At 40.9% G+C, this 18277-nt stretch overlaps 1 protein-coding gene across 3 annotated transcripts in view; it reads right to left on the reverse strand.

The window, feature by feature from the left end:
• Nucleotides 1-18277, reverse strand: part of LOC118363653 (ecto-NOX disulfide-thiol exchanger 2-like) — a 216925-nt gene that overhangs the window by 167097 nt on the left and 31551 nt on the right. The window lies entirely within an intron of this gene.

Here is an 18277-nt window from a genome sequence, read left to right on the forward strand (position 1 = left end):
GCTGAAGGTTAATTTATTTAAATCTCCCATCCACTCGTCTCAATTCCATTAAACTAAACTAATGAATCTTTGCTTTGCGGTCTAATCAGCTTTTACTGTCAAAAGGCCTGCATCAGCTCACCAGGAACACTGTAGGTGTGTGTGGAGTTTGATAGCGCTCCCACAGAACCCATAGCTAATAAGAGGGTCTTCACACTTACTAGACTTTTCACAAATATACCCTTGGCTAACGTATACTGCAATGTAAACGTGCAAACTTGTCACATCTCAACCGCTCCCTCTGGAGGTGGCGCAAGACACGCCTGACAGTTGCCCATCTCTAAGCAGGGCAGTGTAAACAGAATTGTCTCATTGAGCCAACAATCTTACAGTAAAACATTTAATATCTTAGTAGTGTTTTTGAAACAGCTGAAATTAGACATTTCCTCATGTTTTAGATTTGTTAGATATGCTACTGCTACCTGATCATGAAGCATGGTGTTAGTTAGTTAGCAGTGTATTGTCAGCTTATTTAATGACAACAGACAAGGAAATAAACCATTAATTGCCTGCACATGCTTGTGGATTGTTGCATTATTTAAGAGTGTAATATGGTTTGGTTGCATTATTCAATATTGTAATATGTTTTAGAAGAAACGTTGCTAGGATTGTAAAGTGTAAGTTTCATGAGCAGAAACAAAATATTCAAGAAATGTTCTAGGGGCACGAAACACATATCTCTCTCAAATCAAACATCCCCGTTAGTGAGTATTTATCCTTCGCCAAGATAATCCATCCACCTGACAGGTGTGGCATATCAAGAAGCTGATTAAACAGCATGGCCATTACACAGAAATCCATAGATTAGGGCCTAATTAATTCATTTCAACTGACTGATTTCCTTACATGGACTGTAACTCAATAAAATCTTTGAAATTGTTGTATTTATATTTATGTTCAGTGTACTTACTGGCTACTGTGATATTTACGGTCAATTTGAGCATTGCCAGCCACAAACGTCCCTTGGCAGATGGTGCGGTAATTTACGATGAGCAGTCCAAAAACAGCTGGGGGATTGAGGCATGGCGCTCTATAGCCTGTGACGGACAGTATTTAAGGGAAAGGTGGGTGCTGGAAGTGCCAAGTGCTTTGTTGGGTCAGGAAATGCTATCCTGATTTAGACCGAGCTGAACTGTGAGCCTTTTAGAGACAGACCCAACACTCTCTCTCATTCATCTCGCTTTCCCTCAGCTGGTAAGAAATGTGTCTTTGGAGAAGATCCAGAGGTAAACACAGCTCTCAGAGTAATGTTCCTACATTTTTTGCTTTAGGCACATTCGGTGGTATTGCTTTCTCAAATCATAGTAGTGGAGGAGGCCAGAAAGACATATAAGCTATGACAGTTTTTGATTAAAAGCTGCCAGACTAATTTAGAGAAGTTCAATAGTCAACAGGTATCCTGGCTTGCAGCCCAGCTAGCACAATGCCGTGTATTGTCAAAACTGTTACTAGAACATTACACACTCAAAAATAGACTGGCATTAGTAGTAGAAAATATATACTAACGGAGCCATTTGCATTCAACATTTAAGATGAGGAACTTCCTTTCCAATACACAGCTTCCAAGATTGCATAACGCTTAGGCCTAGCTGGCACATAAAACCAGCTTTTCATATGTAACACAATTTCAGAGTTCTCAATTTTTCATCGCCCTAGACTTTTTTCTATACACCCTCTCCTTTTCCAGCCTCTAATCCATTATGTTGCATCGCTTTTGCCTTAACCTGTTTACTGCTCATCGAAGAAGTCAACACACACACACACACAGAAAGAAACAGTTTTTTTTTGCTCTGTAGATTTCACAGTCTATTTACTCCATTGATTTGTTTACAAAATGCATGTTTTTTGCCTTTGACGAAGGCTTGAAAAGCTAATGCCTACCCTAGATTTCCTCCACATCTGTGATGTTGTTTCCCCATTGCCGGTGGAAAATGATTAGCATCTATTCTAATTCAAAGTAATCTCCATGTAATCCACGTGAGTGGGAAGACGGGCGGATGTGTCGTAAAGGAAGCTGGTTGACTGGACTGAACCCATGGTTTCAAAAAGTGAGAGAAGTAATTCAAGTGACTATCTTGTTTCCAGTTACACAGTGTGGGTGCTTATCCCACAGAAGGGTGTGCGTGTGTGAATGCATGTGTGCATATGTAAGAGATTGTAAGGGACTATATTGTTTAACCTCTCTGCGCATGGAACCCGGTGGCGGGATGAAATTCGACAACATACGGTGATCGCTACATAAATAGTCATGTTAAATATTCATGAAAATACAAGTGCCTCACATGCTTTGAAAGCATAGAATCTTGCTAATCCAACTGTGTCAGATTTAAAAGGATTTACTGGGAAATAATACAATGTGATTATATGAGGATAGAGACCCATAAAAAACACCTATTTCAACCAGCACAGGTGTAACAAAATCACAAACTGCAATAAAATAAATAGTTTACCTTTGACGATCTTCCTCTGTCTGCAATCCCAATGCTCATTGTTACACAATGAATGGTCTATTGTTTGATAAAATCCATTTTTATAGCCTAACACGAAACAATTCCGTCTCATTCCATTTTCGACGACACACTCGAGGTAAATACACACACAGAACGTGACTTTTCCAGTCATGTTTGGTTTCATTGCAATCTAGATATATAGATGTACACATAATTTTAGAAGAAATTGATCGAGGACGATTCATTTAGCGATTCCCAAATGGAGTTCTTCTCATGCTAATGCCGTTGTTTGAAATTAATAATATAAAATATTATTTGTGAAATGAAATAGCCTATTTGAGGCTGTTGAGGGGAGGGCAGGCCCACAACAATGGCCAAAGTGAAACGGAGACAGTAGATACAGCTGGTCTGTTGTAATATAATAAAGACTGTAGCTCTAGCTGAAATGTCATAATATAAATGAGACAGTAGATCTAGCAGGTCTATAATAATATATTCAACCTTATGTTCCCTGTACTCTATATATATCTGTTTATTATACCTATTGATACAGGGCTCATATGTGAAACTATTCTAACTGAACATTTTCTTTCACAGTGACACTGACTCCGAATGGGAGTCCCCAGTCCCAAGGTGTCCATCCCCCACTGAAGCTGGTTCATCCAGCTCCTGCTACAAGATTTTGTTCATCTGCCCAAATGTATTTCTGCAGGCATGGATGTGCTATGGCACCTGGCATCAGCAGCATAATATTGTGTCGAGGACTGACAGTCTTCCAAATATTGAAAGTGTTATTTTGTAAATGTATATATTTTTTTCTTCATGTTTTCTTCTCCATTTTTTTTTTTTTTTGTGGGGCGGGGGGTGTTAGAATACCATTTTGTATATAGTTATTCCATTCAAAATGTATAACTTCACCAATTTGGCCACTTCATGATAAATGTCATGTAGAACACTCATTTTGGAAGTTTTCATTCTGACACTTTGTACTGTTGCCCTCTTATGTTTTTCACTGAAATTGTCCCCATCATCTTATCTGAATGTTTCTTTTATCTTGTTCATTTTAAAGATACAACAATAAAAAATAAATGTATGTTTTTTTTTTCATTGTATTATCTAAACCAGATCTATTGTGTTGTATTCTCCTACATTCAATTCACATTTACACAAACTTCAGAGTGTTTTCTTTCAAATGGTACCAAGAATATACATATCCATGGTTCTGTGCCTGAGCTACAGGCTTTTAGATTTGGGTATGTCTCAAGGCGGAAATTGAAAAAAAGTAGGGGGGGTAGCTCTAAGAGGATTGAATGAGAGTTTAAAACAATTAAATTACTTACCTCAAAACAAATCAGGGAGACAGGCAAGGAGGTTTCACCTTCAGAAAAACAACCAATTAATTAGGTAACCTGAACCCTGACACAATATTGATTGCATAGTCTAAAGATGTCAGATTGGAGAGGACTAAAAAATACAAACTCAAACAATCTAAAGCTAAAAACATCAGTCAACCACACATAATTTACTCAGATAACACCTACAACATGATACAAACTGCAGTTGCTCTTGTTATGTCCCACTAGTTGTCATATATTCAAATATTTTAAAAAGAGGATCTGCTGAAAAGCCATACTCACCAGTGAGTTCATGAATACTTTGAAATAGTGGCTCTCTGGCTACCTGAGGCAGGGCTTGAAAACCATTACAGACTACAAAGGGAAACCCAGACGCGAGCTGCCCAGTGACGCAAGCCTACCAGACGAGCTAAATGCCTTTTATGTTCGCTTCGAGGCAAGCAACACTGAAGCATGCACGAGAGCACCAGCTGTTCTGGATGACTGTGTGATAACGCTCTTTAGCCAATGTGAGCAACACCTTTAAACAGGTCAACTTTCACAAAGCCGCGGAGCCAGATGGATTACCAGGAAGTGTACTCAGAGTGTTGGCTGGAAATGGTTAGACTCTGAGACTATCGAGTCTTGCAGAATAATATAAAATCTTAGACACAAATTACTAGTCTGCAGCTAGAAATTTCGTAAACCTATGACGAGAATACAGACAACAGCCGAAACATCTATTCTGTGAGAACATTCCAGAATGGACACTGGCAAGTGTCTTCACTGATATTTTCAACCTATCTGACTGAGTCTTTAATAACTACATGTTTCAAGAGACCACCATAGTCCCTGTGTCCAAGGAAGGCAAAGTTAACCTGCCTAAATGAATACCGCCCCGTAGCACTCACGTTGGTAGCCATGAAGTGCTTTGAAAGGCTGGTCATGGCTCACATCAACAGCAACCTCCTGGATACCCTAGAACCACTCCAATTTGCATACCACCCCAACAGATCCACAGATGACGCAATCTCAATCTCACTCCACAGTTCCCTCTCCCACCTGGACAAAAGACCTACACTACCGTTCAAAAGTTTGGGGTCACTGGGGCGGAGGTGTTGGAAGCCAATGATGTAGAACGCGTTTCCCTATCGCTCCTGAGTTAGTGACGAAATGTATATATTTAACCTTGTAAAATTGTATGCATTTCCGTTAGGCCAGGCGTCTGAAGAGACCCCTAAACAATTCAGATCAAGTTTGAGAAATGTAACTTTGTAATGTCGTCTACCTGGCCAAAATCGGAGTCTGCAAGAGCAGGCAAGCCTGCGCCCTCTCTTGATTCACCCCCGCCACCGCATGCTGCTAATGCCGGCCCCATGGGAACACTGACTGTGGAGTTACTACACTACGTGATGGGCACCCTCAAAACTTATATTTTCTGTGAAATTCACTCTATTCTCTCTACCAATCTCAGGTCAGAGATATCCCATAGTCAAAGACGAGCTTAAAAAAATATATTGAGAGTATGCAGAAGAAGCTCTTATCGGAGCTGGAGCACAGTGCTACATACCACAGTACTCGCATTAGCGAGCTAGAGGCTAAAGTTGTCTCATTAACAACTAGGGTGGCATACCTCGTCAATAGATGTAAAGATATGGAAAGTAGAATGCGGAGGAACAACATTAGTCTACTGGGTATGCAGGAGGAAGTGGAGGGCCCAAGACCGATGGGAGTTCACGGCCCAGCTGCTTCAGGAGCTGCTTAGTCTGGAGGAGAAGCCGCTGCTAGACCGGGCCCACTGCACCCTGTGTAGCTGACCCCACAAAATTGACTGAGACTCAGGGTGCATTTCTTTCACGTCCGCAATGAGTTACTGATGAGATCGGGAGAAGCATCTCCTCTCCTCTACAAGAGTAAACGAGTCTCGATATTTGCGTACTACACCACAGCTGTGGCAAAGAAGCGGGCTAGCTTTGGAGCTGTGAAGCGCCAGCTACGCACCTGCCCGGGCGTGAAGTTCGGCCTCATCTACCCTGCGGTTCTGAGACTGACTTTACCAGACGTCTCCACGCACAGATTCGGGGAGCCGGCTTTAGCGGACAATTTCATTAACAAAAACGTGAACGAAGCTCTTGTATCGCATGGTGTGGAACAAATGGTAGGTTAGCTGGTCTTCTTAGCAGGCTAGTTAGCAGGTTGGCATACAAAGCCAACTTTGCTGGGTTCATCGACACTTGAATCATTATTATTATTATTATTTTTTTAAATTTCCAACCCATGTTGGTGAGTATACAGTTGACTCCCCGATATAATGTGATACAATGCAAATATGCATGTGTGTGTGTATATATATAAATACATATACAGTTTAAGTCGGAGGTTTACATACACTTAGGTTGGAGTCATTAAAACTCGTTTTTCAACCACTCCACAAATGTCTTCTTAATAAACTATAGTTTTGGCAAGTCGGTTGGGACATCTAATTTGTGCATGACACAAGTGATTTTTGCAACAATTGTTTACAGACAGATTAATTCACTTATAATTCACTGTATCACAATTCCAGTGGGTCAGAAGTTTCCATACACAAAATTGACTGTGCCTTTAAACAGCTTGGAAAATTCCAGAAAATTGTCAAAGCTTTAGAAGCTTCTGATAGGCTAATTTACAAAATGTGAGTCAATTGGAGGTGCACCTGTGGAAGTTTTTCAAGGCCTACCTTGAAACTCATTGCCTTATTGCTTGATATCATGGGAAAATCTAAAGAAATCAGCCAAGACCTTAGAATAATTGTAGACCTCCACAAGTCTGGTTCATCCATGCGAGAAATTTAAAAAAGCCTGAAGGTGCCACGTTCATCTCTACAAACAATATACGCAAGTATAAACACCATGGGACCATGCAGGCGTCATACCGCTCAGGAAGGAGACGCGTTCTGTCTCCTAGAGATGAACGTACTTTGGTGTGAAAAATATTTAAATCAATCCCAGAACAACAGCAAAGGACCTTGTGAAGATGCTGGAGGAAACAGGTGCAAAAGTATCTATATACACATTAAAACAAATCCTATATCTCTAAACTTTTTATAAAACTCTGCTGAGTAACCGTCAGGCTCTGAGCTTCTCCCGGATTGAAAATATTTGACCGGGTGGAATGAAAATACATTTTTTACACTCTAAATACATTTGGATTTGGCTCCAAATTCATGACTTGGATAAGACTTCTGTACTCATCCCCTCAAGCCTCTGTCAGGACTAATAACACTCGATCAGATTTCCTCCCTTTGTAACGATCGACACACCAGGGTTTCCAGAAGTCCCTTACTCTTTGCCCTCGCCATAGATCCCCTTGCAATAGCACTTCGCTCCAACCCCCTCATCAAAGGAATAGTCAGATACGAAGACAAACTGTCTTTATATGCAGATTTATTATTATACACATCCAACCTTTCTGTTTCTATTCCTGCTGCCCTTGCCACTTTCACATTCTTCGGTCACTTATCAGGGTATAAACCGAGTCTCAGTAAAAGCGAATTGATGCCGCAAAAAAATCCCCTTTACATAACTTGCCATTTAAAATTGCTCACAGTAGTTTTATTTATCTCGGGGTACATGTCACAATCAGACTTGAAACCCCTTTTCAAGCTAACTTTGCTACTCTTTTAACCCGTACTAAGGACAATTTGGAACTCTGGTCTTTGCTACACCTCTGCTTAGTCGCAATAATTAATTCTATTCAAATGAATACTCTCTAACCTAAATTCCTATATCTCTATCAGTGCCTACTGATTTTTCTTCCCAATACATTTTTCAAAAAGATCGATGGCCTAATTCTACTTTATAAATGGGACAAAAAGCCCCCAAGGATTCAAAAACATTTTTTGAAGAGGCCCAAACCAGACGGCGGTCTAGCTCTACCGGATTTCAGATTCTATTACTGGGTTGCTAACCTAAGGATCATTCAGATATTCCCACCCCCAATTTGGCTAGAGATGGAGGCTGCCTCATCTATACCGGCATCATTGTCTTCCGTCCGTCACTCCTCCGTTACAGGCCCTTACTCCTCCTTCACCAAAAATATGTGTCAAAACAACATTGAAGATCTGGAATCAATTTAGGCGCCACCTTGGGTTTCAGAAAACCTCTTATTTTGCTCCGGGAAGCCTCAAACCCAGTTCCCCCCCCCATCTATGGTTGATGGTGCTTTCTCAACCTGGTCTAGTCTCGGTATTAAAAGATTCAGAGATCTCTATATCATGTACACATGTTTAGGTACCTTTTGGCAAACTCCAAGTGGGCTGTCATGCTGCAGAGATGGCTGTTCTTCTGGAAGGTTCTCCCATCTCCATAGAGGAACTCTAGAGCTCTGTCAGAGTGACCATCAGGTTCTTGGTCACCTCCTTAACCAAGGCCCTTCTCCCCCGATTGCTCAGTTTTGCCAGGCAGCCAGCTCTAGGAAGAGTCTTTGTGGTTCCAAACATCTTCCATTTCATAATGATGGAGGCTACTGTGTTCTTGGGGACCTTCAATGCTGCAGACATTTTTTGGTACCTTTCCCCAGATCTGTGCCTCGACACAATCCTGTCTCGGATCTCTACATACAATTCCTTCGACCTGGGGCTTGGTTTTTGCTCTGACATGCACTGTCAACTATGGGACCTTATATAGACTGTGTCGAGACTTATATAAACTGTGTGCCTTTCAAAAATGTCCAATCAATTGAATTTACCACAGGTGGACTCCAATCAACTTGTAGAAACAGCTCACGGATGATCAATGGAAACAGGGTGCACCTCAGCTCAAAAACCTGTTTTCGCTTTGTCATTATGGGGTATTGTGTGTAGATTGCTGAGGATGTTTTTTTAAATTCGATTTTAGAATAAGGCTGTAATGTAACAAAATGTGGAAAAAGTCAAGGGGTCTGAATACTTTCCGGAAGCACTGTAGGCACCATTGATTTGCATTGTATGTGTGCAACAAATACAAAAAAGCTAGCATTTGAAACATTGGGCATAGACTGCTTAAAGTGTAAGGAAACCAATCTCTAACATTCAGGGGAGGGGCTTACTTTTTTTGGTTTAATCACCTAATAGCACGAACCTAGTGGCCAGAAAATGGTAATATCAAGATGTAGGATGGGACATAAACCTTACAACTTCAATGATGAATTTGTCTGAATGAGGGAAAAAAACAAACAAAAAAAAATCACTGAAAATGCATTACACGGGATAAAGAAACAATATTCTGAGTCACAGCGCCATCCTACTTGTCAATAGAGAACTGATACTGTATACTCTGGATAAGAGCGTCTGCTAAATGACTTAAATGTAATGTAAATGTAGTTGTTGGGTTGGGATTGGAGTGGTGTGTGAGGGGTCCGTTGATAGCTTTTGAACATTTTTGGGGGAATCCTAATGCTTTATTTCTCAGAGATCCAATAATGTTGCAGGAATGCTCATCTTATCTGTTTCTAACTACAGAAACTATTTCAGAAGAATCTGAAATGGTGTGTGTCATGGCTTGCTGAAATGACAAGGAACGACCCAAAGATGAAATCACAGTACCGTTTCCAAGACTGCCACTTTGATATCCAGGGCATCAATTAAGCAAATGTTTCAGAGTAGGGCAAGTGAAGAGCAACATCTTCTCTCCATTTCAGGCGGGTTGGGAAATGGGAAATGGAAGAGCTGTAGAGGTCATGGCAGATTGGCCTTTAGTCAAGTGGATACCACACTGAACACTCAATGATGATGACGATTTATTCAGAGGTCTTGGGCTTCCACCAAAGCTTCCGGAAGAAACAAAGCTCTGAGGCATCTGGGAGAGAGAGAGAGAGTAAGAAGAACAGGCAGATTGAATCCTCATTCTAATGTGACCCCTGGTGCCAACCTGACAGGAACTGCAAGGGAGTCTTGTGTCAGGTTTGAGATGGTGACTCAGCTCTGTAGCAGAACAAAGAAGCAGTAGCAGTTCTTTGCCCATTTGAACTTCAATAATTCAGAGAGAGATTCCATCGCTACACAAAAATATCCAGTCACCCTACAGAGAACCCAAAAGTCACTTGTTCTGAAAGCAGAGCTAGACTACTGAGGTCCTAAATGAGATCCAAAACACAGGGACCCTGCAGTGCTGCAGTGAACACCAACAAACACACAAGAGGATGGATTCTCAGATCTTTCAGCTTGACCAGTCCATTCTAAAAATGTGGCCTGACAGCATTGGGAGGTCAGATAACCATCTGAAGGCTTGAATGAAGCAAGTTATGCATTCACAGCTGTTTGCACTTTCTTGTTTCTGCTAGAGAGTCTGGTTAAAGAGAGGAAAATAATTCAAACAAATAACACAGTGAAACACATTAAATATTTTCCCACCAGCTCCTCTCATTGGGTTTATGAGTCGTGATGATGGAAACGATTGAACCAGGACGGGAAACAATCTTTAGAGACAGGAAACGGACAGGTCACAGAGGCCATTACAGTAGTAAAGATCAATGACAATTAGCCTGTTCATAGATCACAATGTAGCAGCTCTGTGAGGAGGAACCAAGCCAGCAGAGCCCATTCAGCCCACATAATATAGAGTGATATAGACTGAACTATGTTGTGCTCTTCTGATATAAACATCATCATAGGACAGAAACCCAACAAAGAGGAGTTGATGAGAGCACTGCTGCACCTCATGATTTGCTCATTTGCGCTCAAAGTAAGATGCTTAAATCAAGTTTCCAGGAATGTTAACAGAACTCTTGAACAAACTGTATGATTCTATAATAATAATAATAATAACAATAGTACAGTACTCAAATAAATCCTCAGTCCCATTTTGATCAAGCCATGCACAGGGTTTTACAAGAAGCACATGGATAGTACCAAAAACAAGAGATTGATTAAGCATTTTTAATAGAGGTGAAGATTTGTGACCTGATTCAGGGATGTGGCAAGTCATGATTAAACAGGAGAGCCTTTTTGGCAGAAATGCCTTCTTGAACATGTGAACTTTCATGTGCCATAATAACAAACTTGTATGCCATCTGAAAATACGAATAACATTGCTAAAATTATGAGCCTTGTTGGTTAAGCCACAGAAAAAGTGAGCAACCTTCCCACTAGCCATGATTGGCTGAGATAATGAGTGGGTTGGACATGTAGAGAGGAGTTCGGATTGGTCTGCCATAGAAGCTCGCCAGTCTGTGTTGGTAATCCTGTCGAACGCAGCCTTTAAAAAAATGTATTGTGTAGTGGAGCTACATAAGTGTGGCTCGCCACTTTCTGGAGGATCAAGAAATTGGAATTGGAATCAGTGGAATTAGAGTATGATAGCTAAAGAGATGGAGAAAACACCTGTCTCCGGATTTCATCTTCAAACTAAGGGCAACCGTGGCATGGCATTCCTGACAAGGAGAAGCATCCATGCATGATGATGTAAGATAGCTAGCTGACGCTAGACTAACGTTACATTTCCAGATATTACACGTTTTCAAATTTTGACAGAAAGTGGTTTCATTTCAAGCTAAAGTTAGCTGGCTCCCTAACTGATTTTATTATTAATGTAAACTCAACCCATTCCGTACTAATGTGTGCAACCATGACATTCAAACGAGGCTGCAAAGAAAACTAATGGGACTGTAGTGACTGTGTTGACTGCTTTAGCACCGCCCTAAAACCCGATTCAAATTCGACACAAACCTTCAAATACGTATGTAATGACACATTATATAAACTCTTTATAGTGTTTTATTTACATTTTAGAGGCGATAAGGCGATAAATTGGACAGATCGAGTGAAAAAAAGCAGTTTCCCCACATGACATCTCTCCTTCTCACTATCACGCATTAATTTCGCTTCCCCACACGCCATTTAAAAAAAGACCAGACGGAGCTCATTGCCTCCTTGAATCATGCAGAAACGGGCAGTGTGGAGGTCTCGGCATGGATTTTGTTGGAAAGGGGAGAAATTGTGCTTTACAATGGTATTGACATTACAGTTGATCTAACATTGAACATGGTTGGTTAGCTCCCAGCACTGTGGCATTGCTGGCACTGTTTATTGTATAACTAGCTAACGTTGGCTGGCCTGCCGACTCATTGAATATGGCGGTTGTCAGTAAAGATTTGCAAAAAAGTGTAATGAAATTGTTGCCAGCAGAGCTGTTTCATGTTATTCAGAGGTAAACAAACCATCGGCCAGAGCGCCAAGTTTGCGCTTTGAGAGCGAAACGAGATGGGTGGGGCTAAAGCTTAGGGTGAGGGTGTGAATGATGCTGAATGGGTGTAGACGAAGAGCTCTTCACTAGATAGCAAAACATTCAAAGGCCATTTCCTCTCAAGTGAGTTTACAAGTTGATCAACTTTCAAAGCAGAATTACCTCCCCATTGTTCCTCAAATGCAGTGTATGAAATACGATTTTGTAGCTCTGTGTCTACTTCTATATCATGTAAAAAACACCATTTCAAATTTTGCTACATAAGACCGAATCCAGGTGATGAGTCACATTTATGGTTTATTACAGTGGACTGTATAACAAGAGCTGAAAGCCTTGAATTCAGAATGAAGTGGTCAAAAGATGGAAGTAAAATACCAGATGCTAGAAACTGTGAATATTTTGATCTCGGACAGTTTTTTTCTGTTTGAATCCAAACAGAGGATGGTCACCGGTGTCTGATGCTGATTATTGTCAGACGATCTCAAAAGGAAAGGGGTCGGGAAGGAAAAATATCTAAAGACAGATCTAGGCGGTGTTTACTGGTGAAAATAGACAAAGATACACGGAGACAGCTAGACGGCAAGCCAGACGCAAACACACACACTTTGAAGACATTTTTAAGCAATGCTGATTGTGAGTGTACTGTGGATTAAGATTATGACCTGCCAAACTACAAAGGCTAATGAAGTTGTGCAACAGAACAGAATTGCTGAGTTTGTGTAGGCATTATGATAAGACATTACAGAGAGGGGGAGAGGGGGTATATAAGGGGAAGACTCCTCTGAAAGACAGGCTTCTAAAATTCCTTAAAGTCCCTATGTAGCTCCACAATACTATTATAGATGTCCTGTGCTATTTATGTGTTTGACCATTGGGGAATGGTAATCCTGTCTGAATTACAACCCAACCCCACAACCACACTTTCCAGCTATATTTAACACAGATTTTGAAGAAGTAGGTAATATATTATATTTTATAACTATTCCACAATAGAATTGTAAGAAATCATATGATTATGACTGCACTGTGGTATTATTTGGTACTTTTTCATCATGGCCTACATGAGCAGTGCTGTAATACTCTAATCCAGGACTCAGCCATTAGCGACTAATTTGGACTCACCTTCTCGACCATTGGTGACTCGGACTCGCCTTTCCGTGACTTGTATTTTCACTTGGACTGGATAGGCTTCCATGATAAGCAGATAAGCAGAACATTAGCAGCACTGGGTGCACAGAGCAGCAATGTTTCTGTTCTCAAGCTAGTAGTGGGAAGGAAGCGCCACACCGGCACACAAAGCCTATCAGTTGGTGAACAGCGGTGAAAGAAGCGATGAGTGTGGGCAGACAGAAAGGCAGACTCCGTTATGGCTCCGCATCCAATCATAGGCTACACATCAGTCACCAGCCTACTATTTACTGTATCTGTAGCCGGGTTAAGAAACACAAACTAATTTCTGAAATTGAAAAATAAAACAACAGTCTAGCTATCAGTAGCGGTGTGGGGGTAAAATCACCGGAGAAGCCAATCTCCCTCCCCCCAAAAAGGCACATTACAACCTATGTGTTGTGAAAATGGCATTGTTTGCCCTATAACCTGTTAGTTCGTATGCCTTGACACCGTGATATATAGGCCTAAGGCTGAGACAATCAGAAAACGCAGTGGCAAAATAAACACATTTGTTTGATTACAAAACCGGAGAGCAACATCTGTCCGGTGAAGTCCACAAAACATATTGCATGTTACAAACAGTTAACATGACCTACATCATGGTCAAGCAAAGTAATGTTTCAGACATCTCCAGACTACTAAACTATTGATTTAGAACCATGGATACTTACCGCAAGTCCCTTTCTTGTTTTTTAGATAGGAAATTCAGATACTAGATTATCTCGAGAACTCACTTCTAATAATTTCTATGGGGAGGGGATGACATTCTTACCTGTAATTAAATATGCTTTCTAGCCCATTCCTTGCAAATTAATGCAGTGGGCAATTCATGTGACATTATAAACTGGGTGGTTTGAGCCCATGGGTGATTCTAAATGTATGCAAATTATTGCTGGACACCCATTATGGTACCTACCGTTGGATATGTAGTATTCACACACAAGCCATTGGCAAAGTTCATCAAATGGATGAAAACAAAGGATAAAAGGCATAGAGAATGCTCAATGCTGATCACCAAAATCCCCCATTATCATATTTAACTTTATTCACATCATTCCAACTCAATCAAGTCAAGATTATCCGCTTGGGTATTGCCATCAGTGAGCAGGCTTTCTGAATGAGGAGACACATGGGTAGGCCTAACAATGGAAACAGTCTGATTTTTGTTTTTTTAAATCAAATTCGGACCACTGAAATCCAATGTTTATATTTCTGCTTTTTATGCTACATTTTTACAAGTCTAATAAGGACAACAACATCACAAAATCCATATGGCATATGCCATTTTATTTAGTGTGAACAAAAAAATGTGAGCTATTTAAAAAGAACAGAATACCTTGCGTGCTAATGGGTTCGGATTTCTAAACTTTGAATATTATTAGTCATTAGTTATATAAGAGACATGAGGGGTGCCATAGTCTAGGGTCTACACCAGAAGTTAATGGTTATCTGTAGGAGGGACGTATATGGTACAGGCAATTAAGCTTGGAATGTACTGAGTGAAGGAAAGACGACCACATCTTGGCAGGCACTGATAAGGGTTGAGAGCTGTGGATTGGTGAGAAAGGGGGCAGAGGGCAGGTCACGTTAAAGGAGAAGGAACAGTTTATTAGAGTCACTTAGAGAGAAGGAAGAGATTCCACCCTAAATTGGGGTATATTTACTACCACTGGTGGAACCATGTCTTTGTCTGTTCAGCTGTTTGATCCATTGGGTTGAATAAACTTGGTTGAAGCTTTTACAGTGTCCATCAAGTTCTTACTCTGATATCCATAACCTAACAATTACTTCTTTTTTTAACTAGGCAAGTCAGTTAAGAACAAATTCTTATTTTCAATGACGGCCTAGGAACAGGTGGTTAACTGCCTTGTTCAGGGGCAGAACGACAGATTTTTACCTTGTCAGCTCGGGGCTTCGATCTTGCAACCTTTCGGGTTACAAGTCGATCGCTGAAACCACTAGGCTACCTGCCACCCCTTAACAATGCTATATGTCACAAGAGCTGTTCACTTCATGTTGATTTGAGAAAAAACATGTCAGCTGATTGTTGAAACAGGGTTCAAGTTCAATGTCTAATTTCACAGACAAACGCTTATTATATTAATAGGCAAACACTGGTACTGATACAAGGAACAAAAAGGGTAAATGTAAGATGCTAATAAACAAGAAGCAGGCCCAATTGATTATCTTTGAAACTATCCTCTTTGAACTGCCAGATCTGAATAAATGGATTGGGATGGATGGATTGCAAGTCGTTCATATGCTAATAATCCAAATATTCTGCTTAAAAATATTTTGCACAGTTACCCTCATCATTCATTATTCTTAGAGGAGGTCAGAACGAACTGCAATGGAACCAGATTTTATCCTCGGTTTGTGTAAAAAAATATCCTGGCGCATGAAGGCTACACCTACAGACATGAAGTGCACCGAATAAGATGCTTCCGAAATTAACACTGGAGTGATAGATATGCAGATGAAGATGTGCAAGTAGAAATGCTGGTGTGCAAAAGAGCAAAAAAAAGTAAATAAAAACAATATGGGGATGAGGTAGGCAGTTGGATGGGCTATTTAGAGGGGCTGTGTAAATCTTCAGCGATCGATAAGCTGCTCAGATAGCTGATGCTTAAAGTTAGTGAGGGAGATATGTCTCCAACTTCAGTGATTTTTGCCATTTGTTCCAGTCATTTGATTTGATTGAAGACTTGATTGAAACATAGGCCATTTGAAACCTAGGCTACACAGAGTTCTGAAGCAAAGGAAATTGAATATTGATAATGCTGTCGCTGAACAAAAGTGATGCAAAATGTTTGACGTAATAACAAAATAATATGAAAACAGTCTTGTTGACTTTGGTTAACAAGGGCTGAATAGATTAAAGACCTTCAAGCCTATGAAGTTTTGCCATTATCTTCTTGACTACTCAGTGGCCTGGTTTGTTTGAGATAACTCACTTTGAGGGTAAACTCAGTTGACAAAAGTCTGCCTTTGGCCCTTCAGGCTGCCTCAAGAAAAGAAAGGAACAGTGGCAGTTGGAATCAAGCTCTTGTTGTTTTTAGCAAGTGGCACTGAGGTAAAAACTAAAGATAATTAATAGTGACAAAAACACTGCTAAATAAGGAGATGGCACGAAGGGCTGTCAGGTCTGCACAGACTTTACCTCATAGAGTTATATTCTCCAAAGCCTGCTTACCCCCTTGATGAGCCTGTAACGGCTGTCGTGGGAAGAAGGAGAGGACCAAAGCGCAGCGTGGTAAGTGTTCATCTTATTTAATGAAAACTGAACACTGAATAACAAAACAACAAAGAAACAACCGGAACAGTTCTGTCTGGTGCAGACACACAAAGACTGAAAACACCCACCCACAAAACACAATGGAAAACAGGCTACCTGAATATGGTTCTCAATCAGGGACAATGATTGACAGCTGCCTCTGATTGAGAACCATACCAGGCCAAACACAGACAGAGCCACTCACATCAAGCCAGTGCAAGAGGCATCAAGGCCATGTTCTCTGACCAGCGACAAAACACATTTAAAGTGATATAGAGGCTAAAGTCTGGATGAATAAGACCGATGATTGCAGCAGAGCTGTTGCCAAGGCTATGCTTTCAATAGGGTGGAGGAAAACTGGCAAACTGTCTGATTCAGATGTTTGAAGCTCTGAAGATCCCCAGGACCGAACAGCAGCAGTGCCCCGGGGAGCCCATTACCCAGAAGTCACATCAGCCAATCACTGTGTCAGGTCTTAAATATCAGCCAATCAATGAGGCTTTGCTCTCTACTCATTAAGACTCCAGTGCAGTTGGCTGACACAAGAGAACCAAACATGTAGTTTAGCCCAGGGCAAGATAGGGAGGGAAAGCACAATAGGCTAATGCATCTTAAATGGATCCTCCCCCAGGTAAAGATCAGAATTGTCATGCTATTGCCTCTCTTCCATAGACACACATTTGAACACTCCACTATACTTTTTTTGTGCTTGTCACTGCATTTCTCATACACTTTCTGTGAGAGGTGTGAACCTCTTCTCTCTGCTCTGTTGTGGGCTAATGGCCTGGCTCTGTGCCTGAGAATGCCTGCTATTCAAAGGCCGTGTCATGTTTTGGCCCAACGGGGTATTTGAACAGCAGGCTGCCCAGAGGAGCAGTACTGCCCTGTAACGTCACTCACATCTCCACACTGGTCTTTATACCTACAGGCTACATGTCCGCCTGATAAAATCGCTGCCAATCCACATTTGTCCATGTCAGGTGTCAAAACCACTACTTTAATTTGTGGCAGTCAGATTTCTCAGTGTGTCTGTACCATTAATATATAGGCTAGAGATCTCTATGGCTCTTGTTAAGACTAGAGTAACTCTGAGTACTATTCCCATGAGGCCTACTGTATGAATGTTGTAATTTCATACATGTTCAATGTTCAACCATGGCTGAGGGATTTAATCCAGGAATAAGTACTGTTATGAAACAGTGAGGATGAGTGAGGTGGAGAATAAGTTTGTATGATTAGCAAGATTGTTTGACCCTCTTTATGGACTATGACAGTTTTGCAAGGAGTATCAAATCCTCCTAGAGTGTCCAATTCGGGCGTGGCTTTGTTTTCTGCCGACTCTGAATGTTTTTTCCATTAAACTACTAAATCTCTCCAATCAGATGTCTCTGTTCCTCCCAGAGTGCACCAAACAGCACCAAACATCTGTCTGCGCCGTCCGTCTCCAGTCAGAAGACTCTTCCTCTGCCCCCCCCCCCAAATCTGGTCCAGCAAAGATAGTAGAGTATGTGAGGTAATCGCAGACACACACCTGCAGGCTCCACACATTATTAGGAAGATTTACTGGAGGTACCAAAATCAAGTATATCACTCAGTTTTACAGGAGTCCATATCTTGAAGCCTATCTTTAGTGTGCAAATGATGCAGAGGACACACTAGTAAATAGGCCTTTTATTTTAGTAGTACTTTTAGTTGAGTTCTCATGTCCCCTGGTTAAACTAATGCGCTGGACACAAAGGAAAAACAAAATAGCTAATAGTGAATTATAAGTGAAATAATCTGTCTGTAAACAATTGTTGGAAAAATTAC

Source organism: Oncorhynchus keta, chromosome 30, assembly GCF_023373465.1.
Source record: "Oncorhynchus keta strain PuntledgeMale-10-30-2019 chromosome 30, Oket_V2, whole genome shotgun sequence".
Classification (NCBI taxonomy): domain Eukaryota; kingdom Metazoa; phylum Chordata; class Actinopteri; order Salmoniformes; family Salmonidae; genus Oncorhynchus; species Oncorhynchus keta.